The sequence below is a fragment of the Schistocerca cancellata genome, chromosome 10 (genome assembly GCF_023864275.1).
Source record: "Schistocerca cancellata isolate TAMUIC-IGC-003103 chromosome 10, iqSchCanc2.1, whole genome shotgun sequence".
In the NCBI taxonomy this organism is placed as follows: Eukaryota; Metazoa; Arthropoda; class Insecta; order Orthoptera; family Acrididae; genus Schistocerca; species Schistocerca cancellata.
The window spans coordinates 127,044,532-127,052,482 of NC_064635.1; positions in this window are offsets into that span (position 1 = coordinate 127,044,532).

The window sequence follows — 7,951 nt, forward strand, 5'->3', positions numbered from 1 at the left end:
CAGCTACATTTTTCAACAAGACAATGCGCCATGTCACAAGGCCTGGAGTGTGATGGAGTGGTTCGAGGAACACAGTGTGAAGTCATCCAAAATTCTAGTTGCAAAACCACACTCTTTGTTATACTTCTCAATTGGTCACGATCGCACTTTATGAACTGAAATTAACCTGAACCGCCAAAATTGTGTATATATTCTCTGAAAGTTCAAAGACATCTAAGACAGGAATTAGAAAAAGTGACAAAATTTCGTGAATCACACACAATACTGGGGGGGTTCACCGTACATCTACCCACTTTTGAGTATAACCAGTGTCTCTTAATACTACGACTCGTAGAAATACAATATCAAAATTTTATTACTGATTAAACAGTCCCTACGTGATTTGACAGCTGACATTTATAATTCACGCTCACGTCAGGAAATGCACCAATACGGGAATAGCAGCTTTTACGTTATTGGTCAGAACGCAAGCAGTTATGGCTGTCGCCGTAATTTTCTCGCGACGCCATATTTCGCGACAAAATACTCTTATTAGTCACTGTCATATATCTAGTCTCATAACAATACGTAAAACTACATAAAATAACTACAATAATTTTGACGTGCTAGGAGAATTAGTTCTAATGAGAGGAAGAAGTTTATATTTACCGGTGTTTCAACAATGACTACCAGGCAACTTTTAATTCACTGATTGTAATTTTATTTTCGTCAGCAGAAAGCCAACATAAACTAAACAAAGAATTTGTTTGAATAGAGTCTGTAATTCTTATACTTCTAATAGAGAAACAAAGTTTGTAGGTCAGGGGGATAGCGTTCGGCGAGATCCCTTAACTTTTGGTTGCATACGAAGCGTTGCGTTGGGCAGCACGATGTCGGCGGGTTACGATGATGAGAGCAGGATACAGGCAGTTCCGCTGGTTAATCTTCTCCGGCGAAAACACAAATAAGTTCCGGCACAGCTGTATCATTAACCCTGTGGTGATTAACAAACCACAACACGCCAGTATACGACCGTTGTTGACATGTACTCTCTGTCAAAGTACATTACGTAGACATCGCTCGTTTTCACAATTTATGTACTGTATGCTATAGTCCATAATTACACAGTTCGTCACATTCATATAGTGTTAGCCACAAATACACAGTTCATAGAATTGTTCTTGTGTGTGAAGCACACCGTAAACAATGTCCACTCTGTTCTCGCACTTCAAACTTCGACAACGTCACTGAAAGTCATTTATATTGCACAGTTATTTAATGTCTTCACTTTCACGGCTTGATAGAATGTGATGGACAACAGTTTCACCATTCAAAACCAATACCAGCAAAGTTCATTGCCCGCATCTCGTGCTCGTGCGGTAGCGTTCTCGCTTCCCACGCCCGGGTTCCCGGGTTCGATTCCCGGCGGGGTCAGGGATTTTCTCTGCCTCGTGATGGCTGGGTGTTGTGTGCTGTCCTTAGGTTAGTTAGGTTTAAGTAGTTCTAAGTTCTAGGGGACTGATGACCATAGATGTTAAGTCCCATAGTGCTCAGAGCCATTTGAACCAAAGTTCATTCGCATAAAAGCACTGTTCGTGTCGGCCACAACAAAGTATTGTTAGCGGCACTTTCACAGTCCGGTTTATTTGCTCGAAAAGTTCGCTGGCGATGGCATTACATACCGCAGTGGTAAAGAGAATTAACAATCTGATAGTTCGGCATCATTGTCCATACAATTACGTACGCTTTTCATAAACACAGTACTATTTTTCCGCGCACGCTTCACAGACACACCATCCACCATCCCCTCTACTACACAACAACCTTTCGACTGTCGACATCACTATCGCCGTCGCCTGTCTATAGATGTTATATCGTTATCATAAATTACATAAATCTTTATAAATGTTATTGACTTCATTTTTCACAATCAATAATATTCCAAAAGAGAACCTTACAAACTTTACCACAGGTACAAAAGAAGAAAAATATTTATCCATTGGCAAACGAAATAATCACAATTACATCTTTACATTTAAAAACCACAGTAGAATGTTCCATAATCACTAACAGAAATGCCCATATGAGCAAAAGAAAAAGAATAGAAATCTAAAGAAAATCACGAAAAATTTTCATATGCGTAATTAGCAATGCCTTCACAAGTGGCGAGTTCCAATTGGTGTGCCGCCCCCTCGATTCGCCAGGTCTGAACACGATTGAACGCATCTGGTATGTGATTGAACGTGGCGTCAGAGCTCATCGTCCCCGTCCCCCAAATTTACGGGGATTAGGTGACTTGTGTGCGCAGATGTGCCGCCATGTCCATCCAGCAATCTACCAAGGCCTCATTGCTTCCATGCCACGATGCGTCACCACCGTTATCCGTGCCAAAGGTGGACATTTCGGCAATTAGGTAGGCAATCATTACGTTCTGCATGGTCACTGCGTATGGGCCATGTTACAGACCTGAAGATGACAAAGTCCGTCGAAACTCATTGTTTGTAAGAAATTAAATATTTCTCCTATCTTGGCTTAAGTAAAACAGATTCCTTCCTCTGATTTCTCAACATGAGAAAATTCGAAGTATGCTCATTATGTCATGTTCTCTTCCGTTCCATCTAGTGTAAACACTGTGAACCCAGTACGTTGTCCTCGATGGTGAGTGTTCATCGGAGGTGAGGATATCATCTGGAGGGCCCCAGCGAAGAGTGGTAGGTCCGCTGCTTTCTGTCTACATAAATGATCTTTTGGATAGGGTGAGTAGCAATGTGCGGCTGTTTCAAAAAATGGTTCAAATGGCTCTGAGCACTATGGGACAACATCTGAGGTCATCAGTCCCCTAGAACTTAGAACTACTTAAACCTAACTAATCTAAGGACATCACACACATCCATGCCCACGGCAGGATTCGAACCTGCGACCGTAGCGGTCGCGCGGTTCCAGACTGAAGCGCCTAGAACCGCTCGGCCACACCGGCCGGCGCGGCTGTTTGCTGATAATGCTGTGGTGTACAGGAAGGTGTCTTTGAGTGACTGTAGGAGGATACAAGCTGACTTGGACAGGATTTTTGATTGGTGTAAAGAATGGCAGCTAACGCTAAATATAGATAAATGTAAATTAATGCAGATGAATAGGAAAAAGAATCCTGTGATGTCTCAGTACTCCATTAGTAGTGTAGCGCTTGACACAGTCACGTCGATTAAATATTTGGGCGTAACACTGCAGAGCGATATGAAGTGGGACAAGCATGTAATGGCTGTTGTGGGGAAGGCGGATAGTCGTCTTCGGTTCATTGGTAGAATTTTGGAAGATGTGGTTCATCTGTAAAGGAGACCGCTTATAAAACACTAATACGACCTATTCTTGAGTACTGCTCGAGCGTTTGGGATCCCTATTAGGTCGGATTGAGGGGGCACATAGAAGCAGTTCAGAGGCGGGCTGCTAGATTTGTTACTGGTAGGTTTGATTATCACGCGAGTGTTACGGAAATGCTTCAGGAACACGGGTGGGAGTCTAGAGGAAAGGAGGCGTTCTTTTCGTGAAACGCTACAGAGGAAATTTAAAGAACCAGCATTTGAGGCTGACTGCAGTACAATTTTACTGTCGCCAACTTACATTTCGCAGAAAGAGCACAAAGAGAGAGATTAGGGCTCGTACAGAGGCATATAGGGAGTCATTTTTCCCTTGTTCTGTTTGGGAGTGGAAGAGGGAGAGAAGATGCTAGTTGTTGTACGAGGTACCCTCTGCCACGCAGCGTATGGTGGATTGCTGAGTATGTATGTAGATGTAGATGAAGATGTAGAACGTTCGTTCTACTGTGTTGGCTTCAGTTCACTTTGGTGTAGATCTGGCTTTACACCGCTTGCAAGATCCTCTCGCTTCTAAACATACTGTTATTACTCAGCTTAGCCGCGAGTCCGTAGAGGGTGGTATATGTGACGTACAGTGTGACTGCTCAGCATTTCCACTATGAATTTGCGAGTGTTGCAGCTCTCGTAAATGTCGTCCCGTGCAGATTCTTCACTGGCGTATTGGATGTCTCTGTCGGTTGAAGCTGATTATCTGAAATTGCTGTCGACCAACTTTGGTGTACCTATTTACTCGAAATTAACATTCAGAATGCCGTAATATCACTTGTATTGCTATTAGATCAATAATGAAACACTCACGTCACAAACTACTCGTAACCGAGAGCGTGGCTACCATCGAACAGGACAGGAAGAGCTTTTAACGACGACTGCCGACTTTGGCGCGCAGTCCTTATTTCTTACTAGCTTCGTCATAGTTCGTGGATTTCCGATCAAGTTCGTACTTACTAAGATATAATTTGTTAATGAACGGGTGTGAATTTTAACGAGGCAAAATTTTATAAATAGTTTTAAACATCCAGAGGCTCTTTCTAGTATTCGTGTTGTCATAAATGACTAATTATTAAATATCAATAAACAAAATCGGTGACGTTGGCGCCAAGATGGTGGTACTTCCCGCCATGTGCATTTCCCAGGCTGACGCTTGTTGCTACGGTCCAGCGCTGAGCCCCACCCCACTACGCGCGACGTATGGTCGCTTCGTCACCTAGCCAGCCAGCGTGGGAAATGCTCTCCGACTCATGGACGGCTACGGACTACAGCACTTCATAACTGTCGTGAATACATCAATGAGAGACATTAAAACTGGTAAAAATGTCTTCCTCACGAAAAAGGAACCTTACACGCTTGAACCGCGTATCGACTCGTGCTACACCTTGTGTTTAGATTGCATGGGTTTTTCTTTTCATCCCGACATGTTTGATTTATATGTTGTCTGTCATTAAGTGGCTGCTTGGTTGTCTTTTCCTACTGCTGTCGATATCTGCGTTTTTGGTTCCGGGAAATTGCTACGGAGGAAGTGAGATATTTGACCGCCTGTAACCTCGTGTGGTGGCGCGGAAGTAGGGGCGTTGCGCGCAGAGAGTGTGGTGCATGGAGGTAAGAATAAGGGGAGATGGCGCTACGTATCCCAGCCGTACTACGTTTTGAAGCCATGGGGGCGTGGCTCGCTGCCATGAGACCAAAACATTGCCAGTGTGCTATAGCGCTGCGTGTATTACAGTCGGTAATTGCACCATATACGCATGTAACGTCATCAGATTGGTTGTTTCAAAGTTTTTGTTTAAAATAAAATCTCGTAAAGGCGAAATTCCACGTTTCTTCTGATTAAAAATAGCTTTTAATGTAATATTACGAATAGCTAGCCTTCGATGTAAACGATACAATTTTGTTAATTCAGTAATAAACGTGTATCACAAACTAAATAATAGAAACTAAAAACTAAGTTAGCCATACCCTCCCTCCAAAGCCCCATAAATACATCTTGTTTGTAATACGTACTGGGACATTTCAGTTACGTTACACTACTGGGAAACACTGTTCATTACCACCAATATTTACTGAAATACGGTACATAGAATGGCAAATCTACACAATGTCCCTTTAGGCCTATACTTTATGCCAGTTAATGTAGTGTTAGCTTTTAATTTGGTACATGATGAAGACAAAGTGAGTTACTCAACACTTCGATTATCGACGATACGTACGTATTATAATGAAACGTGAACTTGAAAACTAAGAATTTAATTCTGTGAATTAACATACCTTTTGCAAACGTTTTGGGTGTGTAGGGAAAACTGATGGTACAGCATTTTCTCGGAGCCTTACTGTTGAAAGGGAAGTTCGGTCTATGTCCTCTTCTCGGAAATGTTGAGAACATATGGTGCTCCATTTAGACGCACGCCAATTTTTCCTCCTCACGGCATTCTCCCACAGAGCTTTCCGACTTTCATTTTTAGGAAATCTAAAATCATACAGGAGAAAAACACGCTATAGTACAAGTACCGATGTAGCACACGTTCATTCACAATGAAGTTGTAAAATCACACTTAACGAGACAACTTACACATGAAATATTATTCCTTCGATTTCGCGTCACAGTCAGAACGATTCGTACATCCGAACACCACACAAGTCACCATAATAGCGCAAAATCCTTCCAAAACCGAGCGACAAGCCTATGCACACAAGCTTACATCAGCAATGTTTTGGTCGGATTGAGATGGCTACCCTCGGCTTCACATAGCTTCACATCTGTGACGTTACGGCGTCTCCCTCTATTCTTAGATAACCGGGTTTCCTGTCCCCGGCACCGGTGTAATTGAAGACAGTGATATTTCGTCCTCCTCTCGTTACTGTTGGATGGGAGGTGTAGTTTTGGCAGTTTAATTGTTTCGCTTTTCTGTCGTGGGTTAAGAGTAAATTCATGCTTCTTGTTGGTTGATCATGTGGTCGCTCATTCGGGACTGTGAGGTGTAATGTTTCCTTGCATGAGGTTAGCTGTAATTCTGTCAGCAAGTTAAGCCACCTTATAACAAGTTCTCGCTGGCTAAAAGTCGGTGCAGTGACCAGCCTGAGAGTGGCAATTGTGTTTACGGGCGTATTTAAATTGGTCAGTATTCTGCCTAGCCTGAGTGGGCGATTTGTGGCTGCCTTACACGGGTCCGCCATACCTGTTATGTTCTAATGATATTCCAGGACACTTTTGTTTAAATTTTTTTTAAATTCCTCTAAGTTTGTAAATTGCATCTATTGCCATTAATAGTGTGTTTGCTGAGACCTGTTTAATTTTTTTAATGGCGGTTTTGGTAGCTTCACTACCTCACCGTACTTTATCAACAAAGTTCTGTATTTACTTTAGTAGCCTGTTTACTAATGTTCTTAAATTTTTTTAATTGTTGTACTGCTATAAATTGCTTTGATTCGCGTTTTGGCGTTAGCGACGTGTTTTAAAAGTTAGTTTATTGCCGTACTGCTAGCTTCTGTGCTTTTTTAAAAAAAATGTTTAACTGTTGTATTGCTATAAATTACTTGATTGCCGTTAGTGGCGTGTTTTCAAAGGTTGTTTATTTCCGTACTGCTAGCTTCTGTGTTTTTTTTTAACTTTTTAAATTGTTGTATTGCTATAAATTACTTCATTGCCGTTAGCGGCGTGTTTAAAAGGCTGTTAATTGCCTCACTGTTAGTTTCTGTAAGTTACGAATAAAACATTTGTGAAAATCTCAACTCGACAGTAAACTATTAGAAATTTGGCCCCGTTTCCCAGCTTGTGGTGTGACTTGTAGTAACCGCAACCACTGTGTGTCAACGCTCAGTCGCCTCACTCGACCAGAGCGTCAGACTTTACCGGGTCTGCGCGGGCGCATCAAGGAGAGTGAGAGTGTCTTGAGGACTAGAGAGCTACAGTGAGAGAGAGAGAGAGAGAGAGAGAGAGAGTGTGGCGGGCGCAGCGGAAGCAGCAGTCCGGCGCATGTGGGTCACTGCCAGGGCTCGACGCGAGGCGAGGCGAGCGCCGCTGCTCTCTCGTGGGCAGCGGCTTTCAGTGTCGCCGGCCGATCGCATGGGGGGGGGGGGGAGGGGGGGGGGGGGCGGCCCCATCAGGATGCCGCACCTCGCCGCCACTTTCTTAGGCCCTCTACTGACACTTCCCTGGTCCTCTCTGGAGCAAAGTCGGCTGATCACAACCTTACGCCACCATCTCTCCTTCCTTTGCCAGCCAAGTGCTGACGTAGCAGATTTCTCCCGTTACCAGTAGTCAAGACACGCCCATAGAACTTGTCGACCTGGAAAAAGCGTTCCACAATGTATAATGGTGCGAGATGTTCCAATTTTCGAGAACAATAGGGATGAGCTCTTGCGAAAGGTGGGTAATATACTGACACACACAGTGGTTACGGCTACTACAAGCCACACCACAAGTTGGGAAACGGGGCCAAGTTTCTAGAAGTTTACTGTCGAGTTGAGATTTTCACAAATGTTTTATTCGTATCTTACAGAAACTAGCAGTACGGCAATAAACAGCCTTTTAAACACGTCGCTAACGGCAATGAAGCAATTTTTAGGAATACAACAATTTTTAAAAAAATTAAAGAACATTAGTAAAC